We start from the raw sequence: 19126 nt of genomic DNA, 5'->3' as shown, positions 1-19126 counted from the left end.
ATCAATAAATGTAATACAATAATTATTAAAATAAAAGATAAAGATCATATAATAATCTCAACACAGAAGGAGAAACAAAATTCAACACTCTTCAATAATAGAAACACTCAACAAATTATGTACACAAACAAGGTACTTTAACATAATAAAGGCATATATGAAATGCCCACAGCTGACATCATACTTAACACTGAAAAACTGAAAGTGCTTGCTTTTAAAATCTAGAGCAAGACAAGGATACCCATTATTGCCACTTCTATTCAACACAATAATAGACGTTTTAGCCAGGACAATTATGAAACATATCCAAATCATAAAGGAAGAAGTGAAACAGTCTGTATTCATAGATAGCATGATCTTATACAGAGAAAACCCAAAGAAGGATTCCACAAAAAAAAACCCTTTGGATCAATCAAACTAATAAAAGTAATCATATGAATCCAGGAATGCTGCAGAAAATAAAAATAAACATACAAAATCAGATATGTTCCTACAGACTAATAACAAGCCATCCAAAATGGAAGTTAAGGAAACGAATCTCACACTAGCATCAAAGAATAATATACTTAGGAGACTGGAAACAGGATGCCAGAGTAGAAGGACATGAGTTTGCCTCCTCTCATGAAAACACCCAAATCACACTTAACTGCTGAACAATCATCAACAAAAATGACTAAAACCTACCAAAAAAGATACTCTACATCCAAAAACAAAGAAGCCACAACAAGACAATATGAAGCATGCATTCACAATAAAATTCTATACCACCCAGATGGGCAACCCACAAACTGGAAAATATATTACAGAGACTGTCTCACAAAATTGAGACAGAATCCCATATCAGGCTCCCCAGACTGAGGGTCTGGTTTCAGAAGAAGTCCCCAGAACATCTGACTTTGAAGAACAGTGGGGCATGATTGGGGAAACTCCACAGGACTGTGAGAAGCAGAAACTCCACTCCTGGAGAGCACACACAGGGTCTTATGTATGTAAGCCAGGACCCAAGGAAAAAGTAGTAACTTCATAGGAACCTGCTCCAGACCAACATGCTGATCTTACAGGGTCTCCTGGGGAGGCAGAGGACACCTGTGACTCACTGCAGAAACAAGGACACTGGCGGCAGAGGTTCCAGGACACACTCACTAGTGTGAGCTCTCCTGTAGGCCACCACATTGACACCAAGATACAATCCAACCAATAGCCTCTGGGATGTCTCAGGCCAACAACAACAGGGTGGGAACACAGCCCCACTCATCAGAAGACAGGCTGCCTAAAGTCTTCCCAAGGCGAGAGTCACCTCTAAACAAACCCCTAATACAGCCCTGTCCACTGGAGGGCCAAGACCCAGCTCTATCCACCAGTGGGCAGAAACCAGTCCCTCCCACCAGGAAGCCTGCACAAGATTCTCAGACCAATCTCACACAACAGAGAGGAGACAACGGAAGAGTATCTGCAATCCTGCACTTGGTGGAATGAAGACTGCAAACACAGAAAGTTAGATAAAATGATGTAGCAGAAGACTATGTGGCAGATGAAGGAAGAAGATATTAATAAAACTCCAAAAGAACAACTAAATGAAGAGAAGATAGGCTAGAATCTACCCCAAAAATAACTCATAGTAATGATAGTGAAGATGACCCAAAATCTCAGAAAAAGAATTTAGGAACAGACCAAAAAGATACATGAAATCTTTAACAAAGAGCTAAAAGAAACAAACAACAACAAAAGAGTTGGAGAATACGATAACTAAACTGAAACACACTAAAAGGAATCAATAGTAGGAAATGAGACAAAACAGGTAAGTTAGCTTGAAGACAGAATGGTGGCAATCACTGCCACAGAGCAGAATAAAACAAAAGAACAAAAGAACTGAGGACAGTTTAAGAAACTTCTGTGGCAACGTTAACACAACACTAGTCCCAGCGTTAAACATTTGGGACGCTTGCACTATAAGGGTCCCAAAAGTTGAAGAGAGAGAGAAAGGGCCTAAGCAAAAATGTAAATATATAAGCACTGAAATCTTCCACAGCATGGGAAAGGAAACAATCACTCAAGTCCATAAAGTGCAGAGAGTCCTAAACAGGATAAACCCAAGGACAAAAATGCCAAGACACATACTAATCAAATTGACAAAAATTAAATACAATGAAAAAGTGTTAAAAGCAACAAGGGGAAAGCAACAAATAACACACAAGGGAAATCCCGTAAGGTTATCAATTGATTTTTCAGCAGAATTCTTCACACCACAAGGTTGTTGCTGCTCAGTTGCTAAGTTGTGTCCAGTTCTTTGCAACCCCATGGACTGCAGCATGCCAGGTTTTCCTGTCCTTCACTATCTCCCAGGGGTTCCTCAAACTTATGTCCACTGAGTTCGAGATACCATCCATTCATCTCATCTTCTGTCGCCTCCTTTATCTCCTGCCCTCAGTCTTTCCCAGTATCAGGGGCTTTTCCAATGAGTCAGCTCTTCACATCAGGTGGCCAAGGTATTGGAGCTTCACCCTCAGCATCAGTCCTTCCAGTGAAAATTCAGGTTTGGTTTCCTTTAGGGGCCAGAGATGAGGCCTGTTTACTCAAAGCTTTTGTATGGCAGAAGTTTTATTACAGTGAAAAAGGGACAGAGAATGCTTCTGACACAGACATCAGAAGGGGTATGGAGAGTGCCCACCATGCTAGTCTTATCAAGGCCTTACATACTTTTTCAGTTGGTTACTAGTAATAAGAAAGGTCTTATAAGACCCACTACACTTGATCTTAGCCAAAAGGCCGAGAAGATCTTCAAGACAAAGATAATCACGATGGTGTGATCACTCACCTAGAGCCAGACACCCTGGAATGTGAAGTCAAGTGGGCCTTAGAAAGCATCACTACCAACAAAGCTAGTGAAGGTGATGGAATTATAGTTGAGCTATTTCAAATCCTGAAAGATGATGCTGTGAAAGTGCTGCACTCAATATGCCAGCAAATTTGGAAAACTCAGCAGTGGCCACAGGACTGGAAAAAGTCAGTTTTCATTCCAATTCTAAAGAAAGGCAATGCCAAAGAATGCTCAAACTCCTGCACAATTGCACTCATCTCACATGCTAGTAAAGTAATGCTCAAAATTCTCCAAGCCAGGCTTCAGCAATACGTGAACCATGAACTTCCAGATGTTCAAGCTGGTTTTAGAAAAGGCAGAGGAACCAGAGATCAAATTGCCAACATCCACTGGATCATGGAAAAAGCAAGAAAGTTCCAGAAAAACATCTATTTCTGCTTTATTGACTATGCCAAAGCCTTTGACTGTGTGGATCACAATAAACTGTGGAAAATTCTGAAAGAGATGGGAACACCAGACCACCTGACCTGCCTCTTGAGAAACCTATATGCAGGTCAGGAATCAACAGTTAGAACTGGACATGGAACAACAGACTGGTTCCAAATAGGAAAAGGAGTGCATCAAGGCTGTATATTGTCACCCTGCTTATTTAACTTCTTTGCAGAGTACATCATGAGAAACGCTGGGCTGGAAGAAACACAAGCTGGAATCAAGATTGCCGGGAGAAATATTAATAACCTCAGATATGCAGATGACACCACCCTTATGGCAGAAAGTGAAGAGGAGCTAAAAAGCCTCTTGATGAAAGTGAAAGAGCAGAGCGAAAAAGTTGGCTTCAAGCTCAACATTCAGAAAACGAAGATCATGGCATGTGGTCCCATCACCTCACGGGAAATAGATGGGGAAACAGTGGAAACAGTGTCAGACTTTATTTTTTTGGGCTCCAAAATCACTGCAGATAGTGACTGCAGCCATGAAATTAGAAGACGCTTACTCCTTGGAAGAAAAGTTATGACCAACCTAGATAGCATATTCAAAAGCAGAGACATTACTTTGCCGACTAAGGTCCGTCTAATCAGGGCTATGGTTTTTCCTGTGGTCATGTATGGATGTGAGAGTTGGACTGTGAAGAAAGCTGGGCGCCAAAGAATTGATTCTTTTGAACAGTGGTGTTGGAGAAGACTCTTGAGAGTCCCTTGGACTGCAAGGAGATCCAACCAGTCCATACTGAAGGAGATCAGCCCTGGGATTTTTTGGAGGGAATGATGCTAAAGCTGAAACTCCAGTACTATGGCCACCTCATGTGAAGAGTTGACTCATTGGAAAAGACTCTGATACTGGGAAGGATTGGGGGCAGGAGGAGAAGGGGACGACCGAGGATGAGATGGCTGGATGGCATCACTGACTCAATGGACGTGAATCTGAGTGAACTCCGGGAGTTGGTGATGGACAGGGAGGCCTGGCGTGCTGCGATTCATGGGGTCGCAAAGAGTCGGACATAACTGAGCGACTAAACTGAATTGAATGAAATTTAAATACAAAGAACAAATTATTAAAAGCATCAAAGGAAAACAAACAGTAAGATAAAAGTGATCCACATAAGGCTAACAGCTGATCTTTCAACAGAAACTGTGCAGGTGAGAAGGGAGTGGTAGGATATACTTAAAGTGATGAAAGCAAAAAATATACAAAGATTACTGTGCCCAGCAAGGATCTCATTCAGATTTGAAGGAGAAATCAAAAGCTTTACAAAATACAAGCAAAAGCTAAGAGAATTCAGCAACACCAAATCAGCTCTTCAACAAATGCTAAAGGATCTTATCCAGACAGGAAACACAGAAAAGGATGATAAGAACAAACCCAAAACAATAAACTAAATGGTAACAGGATCATGAAGTGAAGTGAAGTCACTCAGTTGTGTCTGACTCTTTGTGACCCCATGGACTGTAGCCCACCACGCTCCTCCATCCACGAGATTCTCCAGGCAAGAATACTGGAGTGGGTTGCCATTTCCTTCTCCAGGGGATCTTCCTGATCCAGGGATCAAACCTGGTCTCCAATGTTGCAGGCAGATTCTTTATGAGCTGAGCCACAAGGGAAGCCCAAGAATACTGGAGTGGGTAGCTTATCCTTTTCCACCAGACCTTCCCAACCCAGGAATCAAACTAGGGTCTCCTGCAGGCGGATTGAAGGCAGATTCTTTACCAACTGAGCTTCCTAATCAGCTTCCTCCAGGAAGCCAAAATGGATTAAAGGCTCCAAACAAAAGACATAGATTGGCTGAATGAAAACAAGACCCCTATATATGCTGTCTACAAAAGACCCCACTCACACCTAGGGAGACACACAGACTGAAAGTGAGGGAGGGGCTGGAAAAAAATATTCCATGCAAATGGAAATAAAAGGAAAGTGGAAATAGCAACAATCATATCAGAAAAATAGACTTTAAAATAAAGACTGTTACAAGAGACAAAGAAAGACACTACATAATAATCAAGGGATCAATCCAAGAAGATATAACAATTATAAATACATATGCACCCAGCACAGGAGCACATCAATACATAGGGAAAATGCTAACAAGTATTAAAGGGGGAAACAGATGGTAACACAGTAATACTGGGAGACTTTAATACCCTTTAACCAATGGACAGATCATTCGGATAGAAAATTAATAGAGAAACACAAACTTTAAATCATACCTTCGACCAGTTTGACCTAACTGATATCCACAGGGCTGCAGCTGCTGCTAAGTCACTTCAGTCATGTCTGACTCTGCGCAACCCCATAGATGGCAGCCCATCAGACTCCCCTGTCCCTGGGATTCTCCAGGCAAGAACACTGGAGTGGTTGCCATTTCCTTCTCCAATACATGAAAGTGAAAAGTGAAAGTGAAGTCACTCAGTCGTGTCCTGCTCTTTGCAACCCCATGGACTGCAGCCTACCAGGCTCCTCTGTCCATGGGATTTTCCAGGCAAGAGTCCTGGAGTGGGTTGCTATTGCCTTCTTCATATCTACAGGGCATTTCATCCAAAAACAGTAGATTTCACTTTCTCCATAAGTGCACATGGGACATTCTCCAGGATAGATCACATCTTGGGTCACAAATCAAGCCTTGGTAAATTTTTTAAAAATGGAATTATTTCAAGCATCTTTTTTAACCACAGCACTGTAAGACTAGATATCTACTACAGGGGAAAAAAAAACTATACAAAACACAAACACACGGAGCCTAAACAGTATGCTTCTGGTCAACCCAGAGGTCACTAAAGAAACTAAAGAAGAAAACAAGAAATCCCTAAAAGCAAATGACAATGAAAACACAATACAAAACCTATGAAATGCAACAGAAGTAGTACTAAGAGGGTAGTTTCTGTAATACATGCTTATCTCAGAAACAAAAGAAACATCAAATAAACAACCTAACCCTACAACTAAAGCAACTAAAAGAGAACAAAACCCCCACAAAGTTAGTAGGAGGAAATCATAAAGATCAGAGAAGTTAATAAATGAAAAAAAAAATGAAAAAGACAGCAAAAACCAATACAACTAAAAGCTGGTTCTTTGATAAGATAAACAAAATTGACAAACCATTAGCCAGAACATCCAGAAAATAAGGGAGATGACGCAAATCAATAACATTAAAAATGAAAAAGGAAAATTTACAACAGAAAATGCAGAAATACAAAGGATCATAAAAGACTACTATGAGCAACTATATGCCAATAAAATGGACAATCTCGAAGAAATGGACAAATTCTAAGAAAAGTACAGCCTTCCAAAATAGAACCAGAAAGAAATAAAAACCACTAACACCAATCACAAGCAGGAAAATAAAAACTGTGATAAAAAAAAAAAATCTTCCAACAAACAAAAGCCCAGGGTCAGATGGCTTCACATGCAAATTCTACCGAAAGTGTACTGAAGAGGTAACACCTATCCTGCTCAAACTTCCAGAAAATTTCAGAGGAAGGAAAACTCTGAAACTCATTCTAGGTGGCCACCATCATCCTGATATGAAAACCAGACAACATACTATCAAAAAAGAAAATTACAGGCCAATATCACTAATGAATATAGATGCAAAAATCCTTGACAAAATTCTAGCAAACAGAATCCAACATGTTAATAGGACCATACATCATTATCAAGTAGGCTTTAACCCAAGGATGCAAGGATTGTTCAATATATGCAAATTAATCAATGTGATATACTATATTAACAAATTGAAAGATAAAAACCATATGATCATCTCAATAGATGCAGAGAAAGTTTTGACAAAATTCAACACCCATTTATAAAAACTCTCCAGAAAGCAGGTACAGAAGGAACATACCCCAACATAATAAAAGCCATATATGACAAACCCACAGCAAACATTATTCTCAATGGTAAAAAACTGAAGGCATTTCCCATAATATTAGGAACAAGACACGGGTGCCCACTCTTGCCACAATTATTCAATATATTTTTGGATGTCCTAGCCATAGCAGTAAGAGAAGAAAAAGAAATTTAAAGAATCCAGACTAGAAAAGAAGTAAACCTTTCACTGTTTACAGATGACATGATACTATACATAGAAAGCCCTAAAGATGCCACCAGAAAATTACTATGACTAATCGATGAATAAATATCATAAAGCTTCAAGATATAAAATTAATACACAGAAATCCCTAGTATTTCTATACATTAACAATAAAAAAATATCAGAAAGTGAAATTAAGAAAACAATCCCATTCACCACTGCAAAAAAAAAAAAAATCTAGAAATGAATCTACCTAAAGAGACAAAAGACCTGTATGCAGAAAACTATAAGACACTAGAGAGAAATAAAAGATGACACAAACAGATGGAGAGATATACCATGTTCTTGGACTGAAAGAATATTGTGAAAATGACCATACTACCCAAAATAATCTACACATTCAGTGCAATCCCTTTCAAACTAACAATGGTATTTTTCACAGAACCAGAACAAAAATACACAATTTGTATGTTCACACCAAAAAACACTGAATATCCAAAGCAACCTTGAGGAAGGAAAATGGAGCTAGAGGAATCAACCTTCCTGATTTCAGACTATACTCCAAAGTTACAGTCATCAAGACAGTATGGTTCTGGCACAAAAACAGAAATATAGACCAATGGAACAAGATACAAAGCCAGAGATAAGCCCACACACCTATGGACCCCTTATCTTTGACAAAGGAGGCAAGAATATACAATGGAGAAAAGACAGCCTCTTCAATAAGTCATGCTGGGAAAACTGGACAGTATGAAAAGAACACTTTTCATTCAAAACAAAAGAACAAAGAATGAAACTAGAACACTTCCTAGCACCACACACAAAAATAAACTCAAAATGGATTAAAGACTTAAATGTAAGACCAGAAACTATGAAGCTCTTAGAGGAAAACATAGTACACTCTTGACATAAATCCAGCAAGATCCTCTATGACCCACCTTCTAGAGTAATGGAAATAAAAACAAAAATTAAAAAATGGGATCTAATTAAACTTAAAAGCTTTTGCACAAAAAAGGAAAGAATAAACAAGATTAAATGATAACCCTTAGAATGGGGGAAAATAATTACAACAAAATAACTGACAAAGGACTAATCTCCAAAATATATAGGGAGCTTCAGTTCAGTTCAGTTCAGTTGCTCAGTCGTGTCCGACTCTGTGACCCCATGAACCACAGCACGCCAGGCTTCCCTGTCCATCACCAACTCCTGGAATTTATCCAGATTCATGTCCACTGAGTCAGTGATGTCAACCAACCATCTCATCCTCTGTCGTCCTCTTCTCTTCCTGCCCTCAATCTTTCCCAGTATCAGGGTCTTTTCAAATGAGTCAGCTCTTTGCATCAGGTGGCCAAAGTATTGGAGTTTCAGCTTCAACATCAGAACTTCCAGTGAACACCCAGGACTGATCTCCTTTACTATGGACTGGTTGTATCTCCCTGAGAGTCCAAGGGACTCTCAAGAGTCTTCTCCAACACCACAGTTCAAAAGCATCAATTCTTCTGTGCTCAGCTTTCTTTATAGTCCAACTCTCACATCCATACATGACTACTGGAAAGACCACAGCCTTGACTAGACGGACCTTTGTTGGCAAAGTAATGTCTCTGCTTTTTAATATGCTGTCTAGTTTGGTCATAACTTTCCTTCCAAGAGTAAGTATCTATTAATTTCACCACAGAGCTCAATATCAGAAAAACAAACAGCCCAATCAAAAAATGGCAGAAGACCTAAATCCTAAATAGATATTTCTCCAGTGATGACATACAGATGGCCAATAAACACAAGAAAAGATGCTCAGTTTCACTTATTATTGTGCATGTGTGTGCAATCGCTCAGTCATGTCCAACTCTGTGTGACCCCATGGACTATAGCTTGCCAGGCTCCTCTGTCCAGGCAGATTATCCAGGCAAGAATATTGAAGTGGGTTGCCATGCCCTCCTGCAGGGGATCTTCCCAACCCAGGAATTGAACCCAGGTCTCCCACATTGCAGGCAGATTCTTTACCATCTGAGCCACCAGGGAAGCAGAGAAATGCAAATCAAAATACAGCAAAGCATCACTTCACACCAGTCAGAATGACCCAACATCAAAAAATATACAAACAATAAATGCTGGAGAAGATATGGAGACAAGGCAACCGTCTTGCACTGTTGGTGGGAATTTAATTGATACAGCCACTATGAAGAAGAGTATGGAAATTCCTTAAAAAACAAAAAGTTACCATATGACCCAGCAATCCCACTATTGGGCATATACCCTGAGAAACCCATAACTGAAGAAGACATATGTACCCCAAAGTACCAGCACTATTTACAATAGCTCAGACATGGAAGCAACCTAAATGTTCATAGATGGATGAATGAATAAAGAAGTTTTGATACATATATACGATGGAATATTATTCAGCCATAAAAAAGAATTAACTCAGTCAGTTTTAGTGAGGTGGATGAATTTAAAGCCTGTTTTACATAGTGAAGTAATTCAGAAAGAGAAAAACAAACATTGTATATTAATGCATATATAGGGAATCTAGAATAAAGGTATTGATGAACCTATTTGCAGGGAAGGAATAAATACGCAAACATAGAGAATGAACTTGTGGACATGGTGGGGGAAGGAGAAAGTAGTACGAATGGTGAAAGTAGCATCCACATATATACACTACCATGTGTGAAACAGATAGCTAATGAGAAGTTGCTATGTAAGATAGGAAGCCTAGTCCAGGGCTCTGTAATTACTAGAGGGGTGGGGGCGAGCAGAGGGAGGCTCAAGAGAAGGAGGTGATTATATATATATATATATATATATATATATATATATATATATATATACACACACATATATAAAATGAACTGAACTGAATGGTTGAATTACATAGTATTGTAAAACAATTATATAGGTAATATATTGTAAAATATTATGTAGGTTGCTGCTGTCACTTCAGTCGTGTCTGATTCTGTGTGACCCCATAGATGGCAGCCCACCATGGCAGTCCCTGGGATTCTCCAGGCAAGAACATTGGAGTGGGTTGCCATTTCCTTCTCCAATGCATTAAAGTGAAAAGTGAAAGTGAAGTCGCTCAGTCATGTCCGACCCTCAGCAACCCCATGGACTGCAGCCTTCCAGGCTCCTCCGCCCATGGGATTTTCCAGGCAAGAGTACTGGAGTTATATATATATATAATTATGGTTGAATTACATAATATTGTAAAACAATTTTCCTCCAATTAAAGAATAAATTTTAAAAAAGTACTTATCCAACTTTGGAATACCTAAATACATCACTTGAATACTAACAGATATGAAAGGATAAAGAGACAACAATACAATAATAGTAGAGGACTTCAATACCTGACTTTCAAAAACATATATATCATCCAGAGAGAAATTTAATTAGGAAACACTATAATTGAACTCTACCTTAGAGTAAATTGACCTAACAGAAATATGAAGAACATTCCACTCAACAGCAGCATATTCTATAGTGTACATGGAATGTTCTCCAGAAAAGATCATATATAGGTCACTTAACAAGCCTTAGGAAATATAAGAAGACTGAAATCATACCAATATCTTTCCTGAACACAATGGTAAGAAATAGAAATCAATAATAGGAAGTAAACTGAAAATTTTACAAATGTGTGAAAATTAAACAACACACTTCTGCACATTCAATGAATCAAAGAAGAGAGGGAATTCAAAATATATCTTGAAACAAACGAAAAAGGAAACACAACATACCAAAACTTATGGGATGCAGCCAAAGCAGTTCTAACAGGGAAAGTAATAATATCAATGTACACACTGAGAGAAAAGATCTCAAACAGACAACCTAACTTTAAACATCAAGAAATTAGAAAAAGAGCAAACTAAGCTCAAAGTTAGAAGAAGGAAGGAAATAACAAAGGTCAAAAGCAGAAATAAATGAAATATGGTCCATGAATACCACAGAAAAGGTTAACAAAAACAAGAACCTAAAAAAAAAGATAAACTGACAAAGCTTTATTACACTAATAAAAGGAAAGAAGACTCAAAACTAAATAAAAAATGAAATAGGTGACTTTACAATCGACATCACAGTAACACAAAGGATAAGGGAATATCATGAACCTAGAAGAAATCGATGTTTCTAGAAACATGCAACCTACTAAAATGGAACTACAAAGAAATAGAAAATTTGTACAAATCAATAATGAATAAGGAGATTAGATTAGTATTAAAAAAAAATCTCCCCAACAACAACAAAAATGTTCAGGATCATGTGGTTTCACTGGTGAATTCTACCAAGCTCCTTCAGTTCACCACACATTTAAAGAAGAATCCAATCAATTTCAAAGTCTCCTTTTACAAGGACATCAAAGATTGATAGATACACTACAAGAGAAAAAAAAACAAAACACCAGAGGTTATTATCTCTGATAATTATAGATGCAAATAGTTTCAACTAAATATTAGCAAAACAAACTCAATAGCATATTAAAAGGATTACAGATTATGATCAACTGAAATTTATCCCTGGATGCATGAATGGTTTAATATGTGGAAATCAATAAAAGTGACACACTGTTAATAGGCTGAAAGACAAAATTCTCAATGGATGCAGAAAAGGCATTGCAAAATTTTTCTCTCACGATAAAAACTCTCAACAAATTGGGTACAGTAGGAATGTAACTCAACATAATAAAGGCTATATATGATCAACTTACATAGTACTGAATGTATTTAATCAGAGGCAGAGAGAAATATATGTGAAATCATACGAAGTTGAACTAATAGTAACAGCAATACCTCACGGTAGAAGGGTTAACACAGAAAGAGGAGGCAATATGACACTGGACCACCATATAATATATATATGTATAATATATACATATATTTAATATAATACAATACATATTGTATAATTCTTAATTATATATATAATTCTTATATAATATATAAAAAGTAATATACATGGGCTATTTAGGAGTTGTTTTTCTGGTTTAGTTTTGTTTTGGAGGGGAGCAGAGAGACTTGTGGACGGTTTTTCTTTTTTTTTTGAGGGGGGACATCGCGGTAAGGGGGAGAATGCACTTTCGGTCTGGAAGTTCTGAGTGCTGGCAATGGGGTCGGCCCCTCGGGGAGTCTTGGGAGCATTCCCCTGAGTAGGGGAACTTGGGAAGACCAGGGTCTGGGAAGTTCTGACACTCACCATTCAAGCCTCTCAACCGCCACCACCTCCACCTTTGCCTCAGAAGCTGCCCGGCCCAACGCCCTTCTCGCAACCGGCCCTCTCCCCCCGCCCCCGCAGGTTTGCCGCACCTGCCGCGCGTGCATGCGCCGCTTTCAGCAAAGGGGCACCATCTCCGCCCCTTCCCCGCGCAAGCGCACACCCATCCGGGTCTCACGCGAGCCTGAACCAGCCCCAGGCCCCCCCCCTCCCCCCGCTCTTCCTGTCTCCTCAGCACTAGTCAGCCCTCTTCTTCCTCCCTTTTCAGCCTACTTCACCCCATCAACCACGCTGTCCTCAAGGCCCTACTTTGGCGCCCTGTGGCTTGCTCTCCACGTTCCTCGCCAGTGGACCCTACTGGACGACCCCACAATCCTCCACAACTCGCGGGGCCCCCTCTTTTATATGTCAAGGTCATCTTCAGGATGTTTAAGGAGAGAGTCTGTCGAGGTTAAACAGACAGGTACAGGGCCCTGCAACCCCCCAGAGGCTGGCCACCCAAAAGCTTCTCCCCACCCCTATCGTCTCGCGGGCGTAAGGCATGCAGCGCTTTTCTCCAGCCTCCTCAGCCTACCCCTACCCTAACCCTACCACCCGTCAGCACGTGGCGCTCTGCCCTGTCGCACCAGGTTTCCGGTTCACCCACCAGCAAAGCTTTCTCCTGCTCCCCAGTTTCGTTGATGCTTGCTCCTCTTGGCAGACCCCACCCGATTGCCCGGTTCCAGTGTAACTTAGCGAATCACAGGTTTTGAATTCTGACTGTCCGAGGGCAAATCCTCTCTCCACTGCTTTGTGAAAGTGTTAGTCGCTCAGTCGTGTCCGACTCTTTGCGAATCCATGGATTGTAGCCCGCCAGGCTCCTCTGTCCATGGATTTCTCCAGGCACGAATAATGGAGTCGGTTGCCATTCCCTTCTCCAGGGCATCTTCCCGTGCCACCGATCGAACCTAGGTCTCCTGCATTGTAAGCAGATTCTTTACCATCGGAGCCACCAGGAAAGCCAAGTATCAATTTGTTGCCTCTTCAAGGGGCCAAAATAGACTTTTGTTCTTGAACTGACTGACAGATTAATCTTTGTCAGGAGAGGGCGCTGGGGGAACACTGTAGGACAAGGAGCTTCTATTCGTTAAGAGTGCTTTAGATTCTTCCGTGGCCGCCCCAGCTCCCCGCGGCTCTCCGCTCCCCCCCTGCCCCGCTCCTCCCAACCCACCATTAAGTGTGAATTTCCAGTGATTCACGGAGGTGACCAGTTCTTAGCACTAGCCTGCCGACAACCCTAGAGAAGAGTTTCCTGCTTGCCAGATCCAATTATTCTTGGTCAGCCTAGGCAGCCTGTATGGAGGAATGATTCCTGCTTGCTCAGCAGGTATGGGACAGCTCTGGTCCAGGGACAGTGAATTTCCCCATGATGAAATGAACCACAATTAAACCTTCTGCAAGAAGATCTGAATCCCAGCCTTAGGGAGGATCCATCTTCCAAGTTTGTTTTGGCCTTGAGAATTTTCCCTCAGCATTCTCTTTACTTCTGTATAGATAATCCTCGTTGTTAAAGTGCTTGCTGGAAAATGAAGAGAGAGATAGAGAGGGACAGTGAAAAAGACAACCAGACTAAAGGAATGTTAAAAAGGGTCATTAGCTAAGCCAGATGGGAGACTGGATACAAGTAAGAGCTTAATAAAATGAATTGTCTCCCCTTTTTGAAGATGATCAACCTGGGAGACAAAATTTGCAGTTACTGAAATCATTTGTCAAATATCTGTGGCAGGTATGGTAATGGAACCCAGAGGAAGTTATATTACAGGTAAAAACAAAACAATGGAATAGAAAATAGCTTCTGAATATCACTTTATTACTCACAATATCCAATTGAGGATGTAAAAACCTGGAACCATCCCCAAAGAGCAGCTTCATGGACTATTTACATTTTGCCATTCAACAAGGCTCATCCTACTTGTCTGCTTATCTCCATGATTCTGGAGGTGTTTAGATTTCTCATGCTGCTTAAGCAAGAACTCCATCTGCCCAAACAAGAATGAAAAGAGCTCCCTGTCTCTTGTTCCACTTCACTTCTCCCTCATTCCTTCTTAGTCAGAGGTGAGGCAAGGATAGAAAAGAAAATACACTATTTTTAAAGACTGTTTCTATCCTTGAATTTTAAAGGTGCTTGGTAAAAAGATTCTCTTATGAATGTAGAATCTGGGCTTAAGTTTTAGAAATAACCCAATTTGCCCCTTAAACGTTGGTGGTTGTGGGGGTTTAGTTACTAAGTCGTGTCCAACTTTACCACCCAATGGACTGTAGCCTGCTTGGCTCCTCTATGAATGGGATTTCCCAGGCAAGGATACTGGAGTGGGCTGCCATTTTGTTCTCCAGAGGATCTTCCTGACCCAGTGATTGAACCTGCATCTCCTGCACTGCAGGAGGATTTTCTACTCCTGAGCTGCAGGGAAGCCCTTAAACTTTGGGTATTTATTTTAATGAGATTATTTTTGGTAAACAATTGGGCTGAGTGTGTGTGTGTTTATGTATGTTTATGTACATATCTCTGTGTGTGTACTTATGGGAAAGATGATTTGCTCTAGTCTTTATCCTCCTTTTATTCAATACCTCAGCTGTTAAAATATTTTGTTAGTAAGAACATAAAACTAGCTCTTCAAGCTGTCCTAGCTTCATCATTTCTGGATGTTTCTGTTCAAACAATCAGAATACTGAGGAATAAGTTCTTGACCCCACACTGATAAATGCTACTCTTTCATATTTCCAGGAAAGAACACAAAAATTTCACCAAATGTCATTAGATTTGCACATGCTGGATACACAGGCTGCCCATGTAAATCTACAAAGAAGGGACATGTATATTCTTTTGGGGGCTCTTTATTATATAAACATATTTACACTAAGATACACACATAGGAATGCCCCTCCATGTATCCAGATACAGTAGAGGGTAGTCTCAAGAAGATATAATGACCTCTGGTTGGAACCGAATCTCATGATACCTTTTAAAAATAAGTGTCTGTATCCTGTAGGTTAGCAAAGGTCGGGAGGACTTGTTCCAATGTTATCTGACTAATGGAATAGTCTTCTAAACTGAATTGATCTTTAGCTTCCTCCAAAATTCCGAACACCTTTAACAACAATAAAAAGTGCAGTTACCACTGCAGTCCTCCCTTCCAGCCTCCAACCCACATGAGCCTCTCCATTTCTTTCAACCACTGCCAAGTTAATGGTGGAAGACAAAAGGTTCAGAAGAGGGAGATGAGAAAATGCACAAATAGATACTTGAGAAACTAAAAGAAGGCCGTTTTCTGTCCTTATTTTCTTGATGGACCTGGACTAACAACAGGATTTAGAGAGCATTTCAAATTTCAGATATCTAGGGGTATTTGAAAGTAACCTGTCTGCTTCTCCTACAATGCCAGAATTCCATTGTATATGCCTGATTATCAAATGCTTCTCCCATCATTAGTGCTTTCTTAACATGTAACATTACAAAGGCATGATTTTAGCAATCACCTTTCCCCACATATTGTCCTTGCTGGGAATGTAGTAGGTAAGGATCCCTTGATTCTGCTCCTTTGGACTGCAAGGAGGTCCAACCAGTCCAGCCTAAAGGAGATCAGTCCTGGGTGTTCATTGGAAGGACTAACGCTAAAGCTGAAACTCCAGTACTTTGGCCACCTCATGTGAAGAGTTGACTCATTGGAAAAGACCCTGATGCCGGGAGGGATTGGGGGCAGGAGGAGAAGGGGATGACAGAGGATGAGATGGCTGGATGGCATCACCGACTCGATGGACACGAGTTTGAGTGAACTCCAGGAGTTGGTGATGGACAGGGAGGCCTGGCGTGCTGCAATTCATGGGGTTGCAAAGAGTTGGACATGACTGAGCAACTCAATTGAACTGAATATTCCATTATGTATATGTACCACAACTATCCTATCCATTTGTCTGCCAATGAACATCTAGGTTGCTTCCATGTCCTAGCTCCTGTGAACAGTGCTGCGATGAACACTGGGGTGTACGTGTCTCTTTCAATTCTGATTTTCTCAGTGTGTATGCCCAGCAGTGGGATTGCTGGGTCATATGGCAGGTCTATTTTCAAATTTTTAAGGAATTTACACACTGTTCTCCATAGTGGCTGTACTAGTTTGCATTCCCACCAACAGTGTAAGAGGGTTCCCTTTTGTCTGCACCCTCTCCAGTATTTATTGTTTGTAGACTTTTTGATAGCAGCCATTCTGACTGGTGTGAGATGGTACCTCACTGTGGTTTTGATTTGCCTTTCTCTGATAATAGTGATGTTGAGCATCTTTTCATATGTTTGTTAGCCATCTGTATGTCTTCTTTGGATAAATGTCTGTTTTGTTCTTTGGCCTGTTTTTGATTGGGTCATTTATTTTTCTGGTATTGAGCTGCCTGAACTGTTTGTATATTTTTGAGACTTATTATTTGTCAGTTGCTTTGTTTGATATTATTTTCTCCCATTCTGAAGGCTGTCTTTTCACCTTGCTTATAATTTCCTTCATTGTGCAAAAGCTTTTAAGTTTAATTAGGTCCCATTTGTTTATTATTGCTTTTATTTCCATTACTCTGGGAGGTGGGTCATAGAGGATCTTGCTGTGATTTATGTCAGAGAGTGTTTTAACTATGTTTTCCTCTAGGAGTTTTGTAGTTTCTGCTCTTACTTTAAGCTTTAATCCATTTTGAGTTTACTTTTGTGTATGGTGTTAGAAAGTGTTCTAGTTTCATTCTTTCACAGGTGGTTGATGAGATTTCCCAGCACCACTTGTTAAAGAGATTCTCTTTCCTCCATTGTGTATTTTTGCCTCCTTTGTCAAAGTTAAGGTGTCCATAGGTGTGTGGATTTATCTCTGGGCTTTCTATTTTGCTCCATTGATCTATAATTCTGTCTTTGTGCCTATATCATACTGTCTTGATAACTGTAGCTTTGTAATATAGTCTGAAGTCAGGCAGGTTGATTCTTCCAGTTCCATTCTTCTTTCTCAAGATTGCCATGGCTATTTGAGATTTTTTTTTTGTATTTCCATACAAATTGTGAAATTATTTGTTCTAGTTCTGTGGAAAATGCCAGTGGTAGCTTGACAGGGATTGCATTGAATCTATAGATTGCATTGGGTAGTATACTCACTTTCACTATATTGATTCTTCTGATCCATGAACATGGTCTATTTCTCCATCTATTTGTGCCATGGCATCCGGTCCCATCACTTCATGGGAAATAGATGGGGAAACAGTGGAAACAGTGTCAGACTTTATTTTGGGGGGCTCCAAAATCACTGCAGATGGTGACTGCAGCCATGAAATTAAAAAACGCTTACTCCTTGGAAGGAAAGTTATGACCAACCTAGTAGCATATTAAAAAACAGAGATATTACTTTGCCAACAAAGGTCTGTCTAGTCAAGGCTATGGTTTTTCCAGGAGTCATGTATGGATGTGAGAGTTGGGCTGTGGAGAAGGCTGAGCGCCAAAGAATTGATGCTTTTGAACTGTGGTGTTGGAGAAGACTCTTGAGAGGCCCTTGGACTACAAGGAGATCCAACCAGTCCATTCTGAAGGAGATCAACCCTGGGATTTCTTTGGAAGGAATGATGCTAAAGCTGAAACTCCAGTACTTTGGCCACCTCATGTGAAGAGTTGACTCATTGGAAAAGACTCTGATGCTGGAAGGGATTGGGGGCAGGAGGAGAAGGGGATGACTGAGGACGAGATGGCTGGATGGCATCACTGACTCGATGGACGTGAGTCTGAGTGAACTCCAGGAGTTGGTGATAGACAGGGAGGCCTGACCTGCTGCAATTCATTGGGTCGCAGAGTCGGACACGACTGAGTGGCTGAACTGAACTGAACTGATTTGTGTCACCTTTGATTTCTTTCATCAGTTTTTTATAGCTTTCTATATATAGGTCTTTTGTTTCTTTCAGTTCAGTTCAGTTCAGTTCAGTCACTCAGTCGTGTCTGACTCTTTGTGACCCCATGAATCACAGCACGTCAGGCCTCCCTGTCCATCACCAACTCCCAGAGTTCACTGAAACTCACGTCCATCGAGTCAGTGATGCCATCCAGCCATCTCGTCCTCGGTCATCCCCTTCTCCTCCTGCCCCCAATCACTTTGTTTCTTTAGGTAGATGTATTCCTAAGTATTTTATTCTTTTCATCACATTGGTGAATGGGATTGTTTCCTTAATTTCTCTTTCTGTTTTCTCATTGTTAGTGTATAGGAATGCAAGGGATTTCTGGTATCAATTTTATATACTGCAACTTTACTATATTCATTGATTAGCTCTAGTAATTTTCTGGCGGTATCTTTAAGGTTTTCTATGTAGAGGATCATGTCATCTGTAAACAGTGAGAGTTTTACTTCTTTTCCAATCTGGATTTCTTTTATTTCTTTTTCTTCTCTGATTGCTGTGGCTAAAACTTTCAAAACTATGTTGAATAGTAGTGGTGAGAGTGGACACTCTTGTCTTGTTCCTGACTTTATGGGAAATGCTTTCAATTTTTTGCCATTGAAGATAATGTTTGCTGTGGGTTTTTCACCTATGGCTTTTATTAT

The sequence above is a fragment of the Oryx dammah genome, unplaced genomic scaffold (genome assembly GCF_014754425.2).
Source record: "Oryx dammah isolate SB20612 unplaced genomic scaffold, SCBI_Odam_1.1 HiC_scaffold_2, whole genome shotgun sequence".
NCBI lineage: Eukaryota > Metazoa > Chordata > Mammalia > Artiodactyla > Bovidae > Oryx > Oryx dammah.
This window is presented reverse-complemented; position numbering follows the sequence as displayed.